Below are 20461 nucleotides of genomic sequence, written 5' to 3' on the forward strand. Positions count from 1 at the left end.
ACTACACCACACCTCTATAGGTAAACACAAGCTGTACCACTGATACTGATATCCATACAGTGAGGGAAAAAAGTATTTGATCCCCTGCTGATTTTGTACATTTGCCCACTGACAAAGAAATGATCAGTCTATAATTTTAATGGTAGGTGTATTTTAACAGTGAGAGACAGAATAACAACAAAAAAATCCAGAAAAATGCATTTCAAAAAAGTTATAAATTGATTTGCATGTTAATGAGGGAAATAAGTATTTGATCCCCTATCAATCAGCAAGATTTCTGGCTCCCATGTGTCTTTTATACAGGTAACGAGCTGAGATTAGGAGCACTAAAGGGAGTGCTCCTAATCTCAGCTCGTTACCTGTATAAAAGACACCTGTCCACATGGACTGGTCCTCATGGCCAAGACCAAAGAGCTGTCCAAGGATATCAGGGGCAAGATTGTAGACCTACACAAGGTTGGAATGGGCTACAAGACCATTGCCAAGCAGCTTGGTGAGAAGGTGACAACAGTTGGTGCGATTATTCACAAATGGAAGAAACACAAAATAACTGTCAGTCTCCCTCAGTCTGGGGCTCCATGCAAGATCTCAGCTCATGGAGATTCAATGATCATGAGAACTGTGAGGAATCAGCCCAGAACTACACGGGAGGATCTTGTTAATGATCTCAAGGCAGCTGGGACCATAGTCACCAAGAAAGCAATTGGTAACACACTATGCCGTGAAGGACTGAAATCCTGCAGCGCCCGCAAGGTCCCCCTACTCAAGAAAGCACATGTACAGGCCCGTCTGAAGTTTGCCAACATCTGAATGATTCAGAGGAGAACTGGGTGAAAGTGTTGTGGTCAGATGAGACCAAAATCGAGCTCTTTGGCATCAACTCAACTCGCCGTGTTTGGAGGAGGAGGAATGACCCCAAGAACACCATCCCCACCATCAAACATGGAGGTGGAAACATTATGCTTTGGGGTGTTTTTCTGCTAAGGGGACAGGACAACTGCACCACGTCAAAGGGATGATGGACGGGGCCATGTACCGTCAAATCTTGGGTGAGAACCTCCTTCCCTCAGCCAGGGCATTGAAAATGGGTCGTGGATGGGTATTCCAGCATGACAATGACCCAAAACACACAGCCAAGGCAACAAAGGAGTGGCTCAAGAAGAAGCACATTAAGGTCCTGGAGTGGCCTAGCCAGTCTCCAGACCTTAATCCCATAGACGATCTGTGGAGGGAGTTTAAGGTTCGAGTTGCCAAATGTCAGCCTCGAAACCTTAATGACTTGGAGAGGATCTGCAAAGAGGAGTGGGAAAAAATCCCTCCTGAGATGTGTGCAAACCTGGTGGCCAACTACAAGAAACGTCTGACCTCTGTGATTGCCAACAAGGGTTTTGCCACCAAGTATTAAGTCGAAGGGGTCAAATACTTATTTCTCTCATTAACATTAAAATGCTTTTTTCTGGATTTTTTTGTTGTTATTCTGTCTCTCACTGTTAAAATACACCTACCACTAAAATTATAGACTGATCATTTCTTTGTCAGTGGGCAAACGTACAAAATCAGCAGGGGATCAAATACTTTTTTCCCTCACTGTAACTTATAACATACTGCATTCTGGGCATGGGATTTCACCAGATTAGTCACTTGAGATCACTCTAACACTAGAATAGAAACACTGCTGGCGATTGTTTATAAAGTTACCTTTTATAATACTATGACAACTACTAGCTTCATTATTTTTAGATAGAGAAATGTAATATGCACCAAAACAGTGAAATATACATCACAATGGTTGATAACGTTTTTATAATTGACAGTTCATCCTTGCATGTCACACATGTTTATATTTCCTGTTGTAGGCCCAGGCAATAGGTTCCAGGTTTTCAGAATGGCACTGTGACTGACAAAGGTGTCATACCATTAAGCACAAGCATAACTTTCTCAAGGATGCAGCGCTCACCCGGTGTGGTTTGGGGGCAAATCCGATTGATTTTTAATGAAGGTGCAGTTCCCGAGAGCTGCACGTGAATTTTGATGTTTGTGTTCAACACCACCAGACATTCTTGCGTTCTTGGCAGTCAGTGTACCTAAGGAAGCATTCACCATGTTGGCCTTTAAATCGACAAGCTGTACTGAAGCTTCACTTTAAAAAGGCCGCTATCCTTGTTGAGATTAATAAAGAGGAAATCTCAAGTGTCTGGAAAAGTTGTGTGTACATTTCTACTTACTTACACTGGTATGCATTGTCAGTGGACTGTCAACACTGTACATTTAAATATGTTACTAAGTGCCCTCTTCTTATCGCAGCTGACACAATCTTAGTGTTTATCCCACACAATGCAAAAGTAGGGGTACATGTTTCTATGGCAACTTCAGACTTCTCAAAGGAAACATATCTATAGATGCTGCAGCAATTTTTATTTTTTATTTCGCTTTTTTTTTACTCTCTCCGCAGCACTGAATTGTGAGTGTGCACACATGCATGTATTGTAGCAATCTGGGACCCTTCAGGACTGTGTATGCTAATTGGCAGGACTGCAGTGTTTGTGTGTGTGTCTGTCTGTGTCTGTCAGTTCTGTATGTTGAGGTGGGGGGGGTTGATAATTTGGGGGATCTAAGTCAGGGGACTCCTCCATCCCTGTTATTGAGGGGAATTGTGGGGATTCCAGGGTTACAGGTTAACCCCATGTGGGAACAATAGGGGAGCAGTAATTGGGGCTGCAGGATCACAAGAGCAAAAAGCTTATATAGCAGTGCCCTGATCCCTGCATGTTAGACCTGGATAACAAGTTAAACAGGGTTGTGTATAACATGTTGCAGAGACACATTTATTCTTCTGATAATGCTTCGACATTTTAAGGCATCATAATTGATGGATGGAAACTACAAACAAACAAACAAAAAGTAAATCCTCTGGTGTTCCTTTGAATCACATAAGCTTTTTAGTGTGTTTTTTTTTTGTCAAGAACATCTCTCTAACTTGCGTCCTTTCTGAGTCCACAGTGCTGTCAAGAAAAACAAAGAAAATGGTTTTAAAAATCAATGGTTTCTGTCATTACCAAAAGAAAACCCATAATACTAAAGCCCAGGATTTAAGACCTCCACAGTGGACTTCAACCTGTTTTCTGTTTCTGTGCTTTTGCACGCCTTGAAGCAGAGATGTACCCACAAAACATGAACATCTGTGTTCCCAGCACCAATAGCAACCAATCTTGATGTCTAGCCAAATGTCTGGAGAGATGCCCAGGGTGGCCATGTGAAATGTACTTACTGATACAGTGTGAAAAAACATCACACAGCACTAGCTTTCAAAATGTAAACCATAACACATGCTTGTTTATTTTCACTTACCAGTGTGACCTATGAACCATGCATACTCATGTGCATTAACCGATGCATAACAAGCCACTATCAGCCAAAAAGAAAAAAAACTCTCCTCTCAATGAAGGCACCAATAATGTACTCCAAATGTACTACAATAATAATAATAGTTTTGAATCATTATTTCTGTGTGTGCATGTGCGTGGGCATGTGCATGTGTGTGTGCGTATGTGTGTGCATCCGTGCATGTGTGTATGTATGAGGGCTACTTCATAGATCTCTTTCCTTCTGGTCTGGCCTCTTGATCATAGTGGTTCATTACGGTGCTCTGAAGCGAATAAGCATTTCCTGTATTTAGCACTTTTGAGGCCCATCTGATTAAAATACATTGCTCTCTAAAGGAATTTTTTTTTTCTGTATTTTCTCTAAATAAAATCATACTAGATTGCTTGAAAAGGACACAGTAAGCTTCTGAATCCCTGTTTGTTCCTGTATCAATTTTCTACTATATCCCTTAAGATGGCCAGGGATAATCTTCAAGGTCATACCTTACCCTTTGATTCTGTATATATATATATATATATATATATATATATATATATATATATATATATATATATTTTTTTTTTTTAGGAATTGACTCTGCATTTTCGGGGGTTATTTAAATATTCAAAACATTTAACATTGGACTTATGCATTTAAATCTGTCAAACACTGACATTAACAAATATCACTTATTTAAAATAAACGAGGGAGAATCCAACAAAGAAACATGACACTGACTTACAAATAAAGCCAACCTTTTAGGTTCAATAACAGAAAAAAAAAACTGTCATGTTGAAGAACAGGGATATCACAAGCGCAACAAAGCATTTGACAACGCATAAGGAACGTGCTTGTAGGTCCTCATATTTAATGGCTGACAAAGTGGGTTGAAGATCAAATGTTGCCCTTCAGGATCAGGATTCAGCTAGAAAACAAACTGTGAATTGGACATTTGGCTTCACAGATGTATATTTCTCTTGAAACAGTATAACTTTCGTGACAGTTTTCAGTAGTAAAGCACATGTCTATGAAGACAGGGGAGTACGTTAATTCATACTGTGACAATTCATCCCCGACAATTCGCCCCGCCGATAATTCATCCCTGCGATAATTTGTTCCTGTGACAGTTCATCCCCGCATCAATTCGACCCTATCATTATACATTTTCCACTTGAGCATTTGTAACCATGAGTGCATTCACTTATTGTAGAGCCATAGAACACACATATGTGTATATATAGTAGGCAGGCTATACAAATATATATATACACCGATCAGCCATAAAATTATGACCACTGACAGGTGCAGTGAATAACACCGATAATCTTGTTATCATGGCACCTTTCAGTGGGTGGGATATATTAGGCAGCAAGTGAACATTGTGTTCTCAAATTGATGTGATAGAAGCAGGAAAAATGGGCAAGCGTAAGGATCTGAGCGACCTTGACAAGGGCCAAATTGTGATGGCTAGACGACTGGGTCAGACCATCTCCAAAACTGCAGATCTTGTGGGGTGTTCCTGGTCTGCAGTGGTCAGTACCTATCAAAAGTGGTCCAAGGAAGAAATAGCGGTGAACCGGCGTCAGGGTCATGGGCGGCCAAGTCTCATTGATGCACGTGGGGAGCGAAGGCTGGCCTGTGTGGTCCGATCCGACAGACGAGCTACTGTAGCTCAAATTGCTGAAAGAGTTAATGCTGGTTCTGATAGAAAGGTGTCAGAACACACAGTGCATCACAGTTTGTTGCGTATGGGGCTGCATAGCCGCAGACCAGCCAGGGTGCCCATGCTGACCCCTGTCCAATGCCAAAAGTGCCTACAATGGGCACGTAAGCATCAGAACTGGACCACGGAGCAATGGAAGACGGTGGCCTGGTCTGATGAATCACAAGTTCAAGGTGTTGACTTGGCCTGCAAATTCTCAATCCAATCAAGCATCTGTGGGATGTGCTGGATCCATGGAGGCCCCACTTCACAACTTATAGGACTTAAAGGATCTGCTGCTAACGTCTTGGTGCCAGATACCACAGCACACCTTCAGAGGTCTAGTGGAGTCCATGCCTCAATGGTTCAGGGCTGTTTTGGGACCTACACAATATTAGGCAGGTGGTCATAATGTTATGGCTGATCGGTGTATATATAAATACACACACACACACACACACACACAATTATTAGTTATTATATATTATAATGCATTTTTTTTAATTGATACATTAATTTGAGACTATAACCCCAGATATTTTTTTTAATATAATTTAAATGGTTTGAGAGTAGAACGAACAATTGGAAGGCGATTCATTAGGATTTTAGATTCTCCTAATTAGAATTGTATTTCAATAACACGGTTCAGGGAACATGAACTAGTACAAGGCAAATTCAGTCATTGATATCCAGTAAGAGTGGATCATTATTTGAATTCAGCCAAACTTAATGTAAGAAATCAATAACAATAATAATAATAATAATAATACTATTAAGACATTCACATATGCACCAAATGTAACGCTTAAGTGAAAAAAAATAAAAATAATCAGAAGGACTGATATGTAAGCACTGTATTTTCAAAAGCCTATATATATATATATATATATATATATATATATATATATATATACACTCACCTAAAGGATTATTAGGAACACCATACTAATACTGTGTTTGACCCCCTTTCACCTTCAGAACTGCCTTAATTCTACGTGGCAATGATTCAACAAGGTGCTGAAAGCATTCTTTAGAAATGTTGACCCATATTCAGTATAGGATAGCATCTTGCAGTTGATGGAGATTTGTGGGATGCACATCCAGGGCACGAAGCTCCCATTCCACCACATCCCAAAGATGCTCTATTGGGTTGAGATCTGGTGACTGTGGGGGCCAGTTTAGTACAGTGAACTCATTGTCATGTTCAAGAAACCAATTTGAAATGATTCGACCTTTGTGACATGCTGCATTATCCTGCTGGAAGTAACCATCAGAGGATGGGTACATGGTGGTCATAAAGGGATGGACATGGTCAGAAACAATGCTCAGGTAGGCCGTGGCATTTAAACGATGCCCAATTGGCACTAAGGGGCTTAAAGTGTGCCAAGAAAACATCCCCCACACCATTACACCACCACCACCAGCCTGCACAGTGGTAACAAGGCATGATGGATCCATGTTCTCATTCTGTTTACGCCAAATTCTGACTCTACCATCTGAATGTCTCAACAGAAATCGAGACTCATCAGACCAGGCAACATTTTTCCAGTCTTCAACTGTCCAATTTTGGTGAGCTTGTGCAAATTGTAGCCTCTTTTTCCTATTTGTAGTGGAGATGAGTGGTACCCGGTGGGGTCTTCTGATGTTGTAGCCCATCCGCCTCAAGGTTGTATGTGTTGTGGCTTCACAAATGCTTTGCTGCATACCTCGGTTGTAACGAGTGGTTATTTCAGTCAAAGTTGCTCTTCTATCAGCTTGAATCAGTCGGCCCATTCTCCTCTGACCTCTAGCATCAACAAGGCATTTTCGCCCACAGGACTGCCGCATACTGGATGTTTTTCCCTTTTCACACCATTCTTTGTAAACCCTAGAAATGGTTGTGCGTGAAAATCCCAGTAACTGAGCAGATTGTGAAATACTCAGACCGGCCCGTCTGGCACCAACAACCATGCCACGCTCAAAATTGCTTAAATCACCTTTCTTTCCCATTCAGACATTCAGTTTGGAGTTCAGGAGATTGTCTTGACCAGGACCACACCCCTAAATGCATTGAAGCAACTGCCATGTGATTGGTTGGTTAGATAATTGCATTAATGAGAAATTGAACAGGTGTTCCTAATAATCCTTTAGGTGAGTGTATATATATATATATATATATATATATATATATATAGCCTGCCTACTATATATACACATCATTTGGTCTACTCTGATACCAATACTGATTGGGAATAGAACACAGATCAACAGGTTCACAGTACTGTTCCTTAACCACTGCAACAACTGATATATGCAGTTAACCTGAAACCTTTTTAAGTAGTCTATAGCCCAGGCCTCTTGGCAAGGCTTGAGATCACTACACTACACTACACTACACTACACTACCCCCTTCTGTCATTAGAGTGCAACCTTGTGCTCCAGCACACAGGGGCTTTTCTCAGCACTACCTGTCATCACAGCACGATGAGGACAGACAAACAATTAGAATTCACAGTCTTACATATATATTTTTTCTACATCACCACAAAGGAACTCACCTTCTTAAGAGCATTGCAGCAACAATAAATAAGGCACTTGTAATTGGTCTTCTTACCATGGATTTTACAGATATAAAGAGTAACCGGAACAGGACTTCTCTCATTATCTAGCTCAGCCGGCTGGTCCCGCTATGATGGCAACATAAAGACTGACCCTATGTAATGTTCTATGTTCCTGCTCCGTTCTTTTGTCTGTTTAACAATCTCTGTCCTCAGCAGATGAATGGCTCTCTTTAGGTCAGTGAACCTCAACTGTTCAGGTCTTTGTCAAGTCTGTTCAATCCATTTCTCCAGTCTGCATAATGACTATTATAATGGAGCCAAGAGCATCCAGAAATGTCAATGGATTGTTAAAGGGGTGAAGAAAAAATATACAAATTCTAACATGAATCACTGCCAGTAAAAGGTAATACCAATTGCTTCTCACATTTCTTTTAAGGAAAGTAGCAATATAAATACAAATACAATTAGAAAAGAACACATTTTGGAGTTTGAGCAACTGGTTTGAGGCCTCAACCCTGCAAAATCAACTTCCTCTTGGCCAAAAGTAGTTTTATTCATCAAACTGATAGATTTCAACATTTTTGTTTATGGCTGTTTTTAACTTTTCATAAAAAAAAAATCATTGTGTACAGCCTATACAGACCTTTGTGTAGGGGAAGTGGACATTTTATTCTGTATCTTTTTTAATTTCAGAATCTGAGTCTGAATCTATGTGATAATGTGTGAATGCAATCAAAGTTGCAAGAAAGATATTTTCACACAGCAAACATAGAGACGATACAGTTACAGTAACAGAATAAAATATTTTTCAATACATTCTTTATTTATGCAGTTACAACAACATATTGAGTGAATATTTATTGGGTTAACATAGATCCAAAGCACCATAAAATAAAAAAGACAATGTTCAATTTAGATCTTAGTATTAACTATTTTGTCATACAGACAAAGGGGACTGCTATGAGTAGCATCATGGCGCCCAATTAAGCTAACTTATATATGGGTATGTTTGAGAACCATTTTGTGTTAAACACAAAAATAATGAATAATAAATCCTTTCTTTTCTAAGATACTACTATACAGATGTTACATTGATGACATTTTCTAAACAGGTGGCAGACCTATCCAATAGATTTAAATGCAGAGGTAACAAAAGAGAATGGGTTGATAAAGTTGCAGCCCTTTTTAAATGAAGCTCCCAGTCGGACCTTTTAACATCCAATAGTTGAGAAAAGACTATGAATAATCTTATATGCTGCACCAAATACTCTTCTGTTGGTTCTGAATTCAGGAAGGTTTTACAGAAACACTGGTACATAATATAGTCCGATCCAAAATTTAAGAAGGTTTTTAAGGAACCACCTCAAATCTTCGTGACCACCTAATGAAGTCTGACACACTCCTTCCCGACTTGTCACCTTTTTCTGTGACAAATGGGTATTAAATACTATTTATCCATACTGATTTACATAATAAAGATCTTCTATGTTTAATATATATGTTGTACATTGAGATTCAGTGTTGTATGTTGCTGTTGTGAATACTGCACTTTGTTGAAGAGACCTAGGGATTTATTCCTGAGCGCTTTTATGTGTGTAATCACACAGACCGCATTGGGATCCACCTACCCAATTATGCAAATGCCGTCTCTTCTATATATACACCTTTTTTGCATGTGGATGTGTATGCCTGAAGAAGACCATACAGGTCGAAACGTTGCATAATAAATACTTATTCCAGTGTGCAGGTATCTTTTCAATTTGTAAATTTCTTATTTCTTACCTAGCACCTGTACCAAGCTTATCTAGATGTGTGTACACTACGTTCTTCCACAATTTAGATCAAGGACAATCTTAATCGTTAAGAATTATCTCTTCTACCAGAGCACCTGGAACTCATTTTCAAGGCTCTTTAATGTGAATTCAAGCATAAGCTGGAGGTGAAGTTGTTGCTCTTCCAAAGGCAAAACTTCTAGTGGATTGCTTGGGCAAGTGTCCCAGCTTCCTCTCCATTTATTCAAAATCAATGTAATTGATTTAATTTCTTGGTCTTGCATTTGTAATTCCTTGCAGACCTGCATATAAGCTTTGGTGGGAAGCAGCTTCTAAAGAATAGTAAGACATTAGTTTATAACATTTAAATGAAGTGGGGAGATATAAACATGGAGTTAAATTAATTTTATCATGTTTTACTGATACCGCCAACTGAGACCTAATTAGGAAGTAAATAAACTAAAATAATTATAAAAAAAAAATCTCTATATACAACCAAGAACATATTGAATACAAATGATCTCCTGGTTTAATAATTATAATACTGAATCAGATTATAAAATGCTGTTTGAAATAGAAATTTACATCAGATATGACTACCAGTTTTGGATTTATTTATTTGTTTATTTTTCTGCTTATTTAATTATGCAACTATTCATGTTAATGAAGCAGTGGAATTCTGTCTTTACCCAGTGGATCTGGCTTTGTTTAACTTTGAGACCATCATCACAGTTTATTTTGAAACAATGAACTTATTCCAAAAACAAAATAAAGCATAACATCTTCCCTCATGTGAAATGTTCTCTGTGTTTTCATTGTCCCAAGGTGTCTTGCTCTATCATTAGAATAAGACTCGTTTTCTTAAATGACATGCTTTTGTTACTTATAAATTCACCTGAACTTGGCAGCATCATATAGCGCACCAGCTTATTTGATGTGACGTGTGAAAAACATAAAATCATTGTCAAAACACCTACCACATATATAACTCACTCAACTTCACAGTAGCATAACTGCATTGTAATTTAAAATCTATGGCTTGTTATGAAAGGAACAGGGGAGTGGCTAACTACATACCCAGATACCACTTTTAGATTTATTGTTTAAGCTTGGACTTATATTGGACATGGGGTTATAAAGGCCATTTTATATTCTAGCATCAGGAAACCATTTAGAATGAGATGATTGTCTCTTAAGAGAACTGTAACTCCTGATCAGCACTCCCACTGTCATTGAGTCGAAGGCCTCTGCCAAGGTATGCTGCCAAAATGGGCTGATTTTGTGAGGAGTAGAGCACAGTCCAACTGGAAAGTACTACACTAAGCACTAACAATATACATTTCTCTTCCAAATCTCTTTCTTCAGATGTAAAACAGGTTTGTTCTTTGTCGATACTGAAACAAACATATAATATATATATATATATATATATATATATATATATATATATATATATATATATATATATATATATACACGTGTGTGTATAAAATGAAAAGAGAAAAAAAAATCTACTACAATGTGGGCCCTTATGCAACACTGAATACTCTGGAATTTCAGAAAATTAAGAAGTTAACCATTTAAATCAAAGTATTGAAAATGCACATTTCTGTTGGCAAAGCACTTGGAGAAATAAGTTACACAATAAACCAGCATTGGTGACTGTAAATTAGAGTGTTGGGGTTTCTCTCATTAAAACATAATGGAGAATTAAATAAAATAATCAATACAACTATTTAAATTTTTACCATTAATTGTGATTTATCAGTTTCCATTAAAAACAAATTAATTATGAGTAGATTAGTAGACTTTGATAGACATAGTATGTAATTTTATTTTTTGTATTTATTTTGTTTGTCTTTGTATTATTATGATGATTATTAAAGATGCACATTGTATATTAAATGCATTTAATGATCCAGTAATTTAAGTATCAGAAATTACAAGAATATAACATCTACAGTACATACCTGGACAGCTTGCTTCTAAAACTGTTGGCTTACATTTGAAAAAAACAAAACAAGGGGAACACACCAAATAAAAAAACAGCAAGCTGGCATTTTAATAGATATATCACGTAACAAATAAATGAGAGCCATGCAATATGTCATACTCCATTAAAAGTTGTACACTGAAATATTAAAATTAATTGTACCAAATCATTCCCACAGGATTTCTGAAATGTATAAATAAATAACTAAGTTATATCAAATATTAATTTACTTCTATACACTACATTTAAGAAGTGATAAAACTTAAAGAAATTTGGATCTGGGCAGCATTTAAAATATTTTTAGATGTGTGATCTCATGTATATTATATATCATGCTTTTCCCACAACAACAAAAAATGGAAATATAGAATTAACTGCAATAAACTAATAAAGAACACAAGTTTAGCCACAACAACTGGGCACACAATGAGATATTTTTCTTCAATTAATAAAAGATCACTTGCACCTTTCAAATAAACCAATGGAATGATTCCTGTCATTTTAGTTACAGATGGTGTAACAATCAAAACAAACTGCAGCTTTATCAACAAGAGTATTTATTTATGTATGCATTCTAACACATTTGCCATATTTTATTAACATGAATGTCATAAAAAACCCTGAAGATTGAAGATATGGACATTTGGATGAGGTCAATTACTTTTATAAAGGAAAATAAGCAATATGTTGGTATGAAGAAGTCATATTTAAATTCCTGAATGAACTTCAGGCTTCAAAGTATACTTTGCTTAAATCATGTTCAATCCTTACTGATTTATATATTTATATTAATATGTGTGTGTATGTGTGTCATAAGTCCATGTGTTGATGCAAATTAAAAACATTACTCTTGAAGAGATCTCACAGTGTGATTCACCATTTTGAAACAGATGTGTTTTTCAATTAAGACATGCAAATAGAGCAAATAGAGTTTTATTTCAATTACAGGACTATGGATTCTGTTACATTACATACATGAATTACTTGATTAAAACTATAATTAAAAGAATGCTATATTGTTCAAGGCTAAGTGCAGCACCCATTGTTTATTATGTAATCCAAAATACATACCAGTATTTTAAATCGTTTAATCTTCCTAAAATTGTGTAGCATGCGTTAAAATGGAGCCAAATAGCAAGCAATTTATATTTTTGTAAATATGGTTTCAGAAGTTCTCAGCTTTTAAATAAAACTCATAGTTATGAGAAATGAGAGATTCAATCTCTTTCAAGTGTCTGTAGAGATGCATCAACATTCTGAAGAAATTTAAAAAGCATTTCATACTACTAATAATGTAATACTTTCTAAGCTGAGCTCTGAAGGCCTGTTTGCAATCAATTATTTATTCTTTTTTTTTACTTTAATCTTGTCTGACCATTTTGTCAACAAAATGTACATGCCAGATTGGTTTTTGATCTATTCACTAAAGGATAATTAGATAACATTTGGCTAATTTCACATGACAAAACTTATGAAAAAACTATGGGCCACCATATCACTTTTACTAATTCCTCAACGTACTTTGTATTCTTTGATACATCACCAATTGCAAATGCATTGTTTATTTGCCAATTAACAGATGCCATTATCTGAAATTAATTTGATCTAAAAAGCATTCCAATTCTGCTATGCGCAGCCAATTGATTGTGAAGAAAAGCTTTGAATTTTTAGGTTACTGATTGTGTGGCATGCAGATTAAATGGGGAGCCAACAAGCAAATGTCATTTCATATTCCTCAGGATATTTTTATTTCCTTTTATTTGTTAAGATTATAACATTAAAATTAGTGTGTGTCAACATAAACACAACATAGCATGTTTAGAGCAATTACTTCTAGTCCATGTTGAGTGTAGGCCACAGTGGTGTTGAAAAGCAAAACATCAAGTTTATTAAGTATGGCCTGATCATTTTTCAATAAGCCCCAAGCAGTTGAAAACAATTGGCATTGTATTGCCAGAACTGGGTAGGTTCAAAGTCAGACATTGTTTGTTTGACTTGCTGTGTTAAAGTGCCATACTACATGGCTGTGGGCCTGCAGTGTTATCAGTGATAGACAGTTTCTCTCAATGTAAGAAGTAAAAACATTTTAAAAGCATATTTAAGAAGTGTTTTTATTTTCATCTATAGAGAAAACATAGTGTATTGTGCATCTGTACTAAATCTTAATTAGAAGCCTCAATTGCCTGAACATTGAGAGCTAGTTTGGAACATAAACCAGCAGGGTAGATGGTACTCCAGGACATTGTAAAGTTATGATATTTTGGGAGGTTTGGAATAAAATATTAATCAAATAAGTCTGTTTTATCTAAAATAAGTCAGTCAGTTATTTTATTCTGTTTCTTGAACTGCATTTCCTCTGCAAACTTATCACTACCACTGTATTTGTGTACAGTATTATTACAAAACTCAAAAAAGTATATAACGATTTGAATTTGCAGGAGCCTGTAAGCCCATAAAAGGTTAATGATAGGATGTTTTAGTGAAATTCCTGTTGAAACCAAACCAAAGCAATGGAAAGGAGGCCAATTGTATAGACTAGTGGTTCTCAAACCTGTCCTGGAGTACCATCTGCCCTGCTGGTTTATGTTCCAACCAGCTCTCAATTACTTAGTTGAACCCTTAATTCAACTTAAAATTTGCAGATATCTCTAATTTATTTGCAGATACACCAATCGGCCATAACATTATGACCACCTGCCTAATATTGTGTAGGTCCCCCTTTTGCTGCCAAAACAGCCCTGACCCATCGAGGCATGGACTCCACTAGACCTCTGAAGGTGTGCATTAAAAATGCATTATAATATATAATAACTAATAATTGTGTGTGTGTGTGTGTGTGTATTTATATATACACCGATCAGCCATAACATTATGACCACCTGCCTAATATTGTGTAGGTCCCAAAACAGCCCTGAACCGTTGAGGCATGGACTCCACTAGACCTCTGAAGGTGTGCTGTGGTATCTGGCACCAAGACATTAGCAGCAGATCCTTTAAGTCCTGTAAGTTGCGAGGTGGAGCCTCCATGGATCGGACTTGTTTGTCCAGCACATCCCACAGATGCTCGATTGGATTGAGATCTGGGGAATTTGGAGGCCAAGTCAACACCTTGAACTCATGATTCATCAGACCAGGCCACCTTCTTCCATTGCTCCGTGATCCAGTTCTGATGCTCACGTGCCCATTGTAGGCGCTTTCGGCAGTGGACAGGGGTCAGCATGGGCACCCTGACTGGTCTGCGGCTACGCAGCCCCATACGCAACAAACTGTGATGCACTGTGTGTTCTGACACCTTTCTATCAGAACCAGCATTCACCTTTTCAGCGATTTCAGCTACAGTAGCTCGTCTGGCCACCAATGACCCTGTCTCCGGTTCACCGCTATTCCTTCCTTGGACCACTTTTGATAGGTACTGACCACTGCAGACCGGGAACACCCCACAAGACCTGCAGTTTTGGAGATGCTCTGACCCAGTCGTCTAGCCATCAAAATTTGGCCCTTGTCAAAGTCGCTCAGATCCTTACGCTTGCCCATTTTTCCTGCTTCTAACACATCAACTTTGAGGACAAAATGTTCACTTGCTGCCTAATATATCCCACCCACTGACAGGTGCCATGATAACAAGATTATCAGTGTTATTCACTTCACCTGTCAGTGGTCATAATGTTATGGCTGATCGGTGTATCTTTAAATGATTTAGAGATATCTTGAAATATTTGAAGATATCTGGAATTATTTGAAGATTTCTTGAAATATTTGCAGTTTTCTTTAAATGATTTAGAGGTATCTTGAAATATTTGAAGATATCTTTAAATGAATTAACGATATCTCTAAATTATAATTTGGCTTGGCTTCCCATGTATAACACCCTCAAGCCAACACTATACATGTATCAAAGGTTTATTGATTAGTCAGAATTTATGACATTCTAGTTAGGAGCAAGGTATATGTATATACATTCAAATTCCTAACTTACGTAATGGAACCCTATTTCTAGGGTTTCTAGTGACCTGTATATGTAAATATATGTATATAAACATGTACCTTTTTCATGTTTCTAATCACATGTACTTATTAGGAATTGTTTTGGATTTCCATATCAGTGCTTTAATGTGCTTTAGTCTGATTGCACTGCAATGTAAGTCTCTTAAATGTATATCAGAATGTACACAGACACTGATCTCATAAACATTTAGGGAAAAGAGAGCCAGACTTGCCAATTATCTATTTATCTATATCAATTTAGGGAGCACAAACAATAACTGCGTGCTGAGCTTAGTTTTCTGCACCCTCCATTTAGCTTTTGTTTCATTGTTTATGTAAAACTGTAACACAGATTTTTTATTTTTTTATTTTTGTCTGTCACCTTAATAGTACAAGGCAATTGATAATCAGTAAATAATGTGTTGACCTAATATAGATATTATTGGAGCCATATGGATGACAAGATGGCAAGAAATACACAATAAAGACAAAAATGCAGACATGGTTTATTAGTTCTTGGGCACAGATTATCAAGTCTTGCATATTGTCAGCATATTCTAGATTTAGTAAACCTTAGTAAACAAATAATTATTTACTATGGCTTCTTATCCATGAGCACCGTTTAGTATATATTCTGACCACTACTTTAAAAAGTGTACAAATGTATTAGTAATTCATGCACACAAAGTCAACTCAAGTAATGGTGTTTTTGCTTGCAACCATTTTATCTCTGGTGTTTCTATAAGATATGTAGTCACAACTATGTGTGAATGAAATAGTATCCTTTTCACATGAGCTTTCTATGTCTATTTGCACTAGTATTTGGTAATTACTACCTTAGATAACACATGGCTAAACATGAGCCAGTCTTTTCACAGAAGGAAAGGTAACTACTATGGAAGTATTCATGTTTCCTTAAGGGAATCAAATGTGCTGAGTAGAATAGAAATTACAGGTCACTTCTCAAAAGTAAGCATTATTACACTTATATGATGCAGTTCCTATTGTAATGTGTAGATAGGTAGATTTTCAGGGATATTAAAGCTGATCTATCTGATGTACGCACACATGGGGCAGTGCTGAAAATCACACACTCTTGAATTAATGTGCGTTTCTAATCATCCAATCAAAGAAAGGACAAATAAGCTTTTAAGATGTTGCACTGTGTTACTAATGAATCACAGCAGAGGGGATGGATGTCAATTATTTGCTGAAGTGCAATATGAGTCAAAGAAGAACAAACTAAGCTGACTCTTTCTGTGTCCAGGTAAAAGTAATGTTTTCTACAATAGTGACCAAATGTAACAGCTGTTTAGAATGATATAACTCCAAACTCATAGTCAAAGTTGGGTTTTAAAATCTAACCGAGAAGTAAATGTATCTTCCTGATATGAAATTACAAAGACTGTGGTATTTTTCTATTGTAATGGAAATGTATCACTACACAAATCAATCTCAAGTTCTTTAAGTCTGAAAGTCATGCAGACATGAACATGCTTCAAAAAGGCATGGGTAAATCTGGATGTAAATCTGGTAATTAAGTATTTTACATGCATTGCATTCATTATGTCGGTAAAGATTATGTTTTGAGTTTTCAGTTTTAAACCTAAAGAATGAAAGAAAAGGCTGCTTTCAGACATCTATCATTGGTCTAATGCAGTTTACATCGATTCCACATTCAGAGCCAAGAAGCGTGAAGAACGATCCGTATATTTTAGACAAGAATTGCTCAAGAATGATGTAAAATGGTAGGTGACAATCAATTATGAACCATTATGTTTACTGGAATCTTTCCCCCAAGATTTACAAGCTCCTTCATGACTTATTTGGAGATGAATGCTGTTGCCACCATTAATATTTTGAAACACAGCAGAATATTCTAACATTACTGAAATTTAGCTTTTGTAGAGGACATTGAACATCAAACACACATTCAAAGGGTTATGGAAGCCAGTAATTTATTTTTACAACACCTACTGAAGTACAGAATGTGTATATGCATATCAGAATAAGGAAGGCATGAACTAAATGTATAATCTTATTAATCAATCAGTTTATTTTAGGGCATGCAACAATCTTTGTTTACTGAACACCACCCACTACTGCACATCATATCTATATATATATATATATATATATATATATATATATATATATATATATATATATATATGAAAATTGAATAAATTATCAATATTTAATCATACATTAGAAATAAGGGAGCTCTTTAGATTGGATATGCAAATGGCAAGATTATATATTTTCAAAGGGTACATATATCTCAGAATGCTGTTGCTTTTTCTCCAGTTTTCTCCAAGCTTTTTTTCCTATACATTAGTACACAAAACCATGGGCAAATGAGCTCCTTTTGGACTGTCCAGAGCCTGTTTTCAACAATCAAAACTAATGAGCGGATGCAAGCCCAGCTATTTAGCCCTGTCTCACTGCACTCCATCTGAGCCAATTTTCCCTTCTTCTACCCCATGGTAGGTGTGTGCCAGATTTAAACTCCCCAGGAGCACTCATCCAAGAATGTCACATATCCTGAATGCACATTTAGGTGCCAATTTAGCTAGGCATGCAGACTGGGCCCCTGTGGTCATTATTTTGTAATCCTGTGAAGATTGCAGTTTTCCAACAGCACACATGCAAATTAGCCTTGGTTTCCTTAAAGGCAAACATGGTTTGTTGTTTTTTGTGTATTGATTTGTGTGCCTTCCTGTCAAATATATCACACAAACATTGAGGAATAATAAACAAAGAGAGAATGCAAGTGGTGACACTTGGTAATAACCAGTATATATTAATTACTAATTCTATGGCATTATCAAAAATGATCGCTAGTTCTTCAGTATAAACAACTATCTCATTATTGTATTATTATTATTATTATTATTATTATTATTATTATTAGTATTATTAGTATTATTATTATTTCAAACTTAAAAATCTCCAAGCATAGATGCTAGAGGAGAATGTGACCCAAGGATCAATTACATTGATCGCAAGTATTGAAATTATTGCTGTGCAGTGCACTGTGAAATTTTTTTTTCGCAAGCACAAATAGGGAGCACAGTGTACTTTGCTTTCATCTGAGTGATAGCCAGACTACAGTTGGGGAACTGAATTTCATTTTATCACTCCCCTGGCAAATAAAGTAACGGAATCAATACCTCACACTAAAAGGTAGACCCACACCAAATGAAGTTAAGCAATGTTTTGTTAAACCTGTCAACCTATCAATAAAGCTATTAAATGAAAATGTCTGCCTTGGTGAAAATCTCTTCAAGGCAATTCCCTGATCTAAATTATATGACATCTAAGGATTTTTCCCCCCTTTTCTTTTTATGGAAATACATTTGCCATTTCATTTTCCAGGTGTCTTACAGCAGTAACATACTGTTGAGATGCATAGCTCCACAATACTATAATTAGACTGTATTTTAACAGCATTCCTTGATTTCTTTTCAGCCTGGGGTGATTGCCGGTATTTCTGTTTTAAGCCTTCTTAAAAATGTATCTTACAAGTCCTTCACTGACTAACAGATGTGGGTCTGTTTCATATTATAGAACACCCTTCAGATCAGTTATCAAAATGTTTTCAAAGAGTCGCATTGAGCTGCTGATGATGATCAGGCTGAACTGAAGGTAAAAAACCTTCGGCATGCATCACTGTGAAATGATGTACAACTGACTTACACCCAGGCTGAATTAAGCTACCTTCAGAAGAGTAACCTTGAATTTCCCACTGGCGATACCTGTCTATCATAGGAAGGCTGAACTTTTTACTTTATGCAAAGTAGTCTGCTGCAAGTTAGTTTTTAAATTATAATGTGTTTTCCATTAAAAAAAAAACTAAAAAAACAACAACTATAGTCTTATTCTATCATCTTTATTTTTTTTAAAGACACAATTTGGATGTGTTGTATTTATAATCTCAGACAGGGTCTTGTAGATCCCAGACTGATACAATGTATACTGCCTGATTGGTTACTGTACACTGTCACAAGTCTGCCTTTTAACATTTTTAAATTGTGATGATCATATTCTGTCAGATAATGCAAAACAGTTAGATCTCAGATAGCCTGCCTTCCTTTTATAGCCTATTTAGAACAAATTAAGCAGGTACTGCAACAAGCAGGTTTGAAATTAATAAATCAAGTTCTTGTACTTCAAGAAAATAAAATTAAACAGTAGGTTTACTCACATATATAGCAAAGTGGCCTACAATTTCTTTAAAAGACAGTGAGTTAACTGGACCCATATCTTGTCTGTGCAATACTACTGACACATGGTAAATGTGCTCAGGAAAGAAGGAACTAGGTGACACAGGAAGCTATGGGAAACTACACAAGAAGAGAAACACAAGTCTGGCCTTTGCTAAATAGTGCTGTAACTTGATCAACGTAGAAAAGAAGCAATTTACAATCCCGATATTGCATATCCCAATTATAGCCTCCTCTCTTTAGAATACTGTAAGCCATCATTTACGCAAAATCACAGTGGAGAATGCAATTAGACACACTGGAAGAAATAGTACGGTACTCTTTGTCACTATGCCCTTTCATTTGTGTGTTAAATTGTATTTTTTTTTGTGTGAATTTAATTAAGTTTTCATTGTGTTTTATTTACTTTTACTTTTGAGAAACAAATGATTTCTGTTCTTTAAATCTCTGTAATCACAGTTTGACATTTTCCACCCTTTGTTTTTGGTTTATCGTTCAGCATGTGGATAATTTTTTCTAAGCAAACGAAAAAACAAGTAGAACAGCCAACTGCATTTTCACATATATTAAAGATATACTGAGACTTTGATTCTTCTTGAATACAGTTATGACTGTGAAAAGAAGATCAGTTCCTCTCAAGGTCACAAGTTTCCAAACACAAGCTTTTTAATCATAACTAGAAGCTACAACAAATTAAATAAAGAGTATAGAGTTGTGTTTTAATGGTCAGGTATATCTTGATAAAGATAGTTATAGGGTGTGAATTCCTCCAGGTGGCATTTCTCCAGCAGTATTGCGTGACAATTTAAATAATGAATGTCTTTGAAGTCAGTTAGGTACCAAATATAGAGATTTTAAAAATAGAATAGAATAGAAAAATG

This window comes from Amia ocellicauda, chromosome 3, assembly GCF_036373705.1.
Source record: "Amia ocellicauda isolate fAmiCal2 chromosome 3, fAmiCal2.hap1, whole genome shotgun sequence".
NCBI lineage: Eukaryota > Metazoa > Chordata > Actinopteri > Amiiformes > Amiidae > Amia > Amia ocellicauda.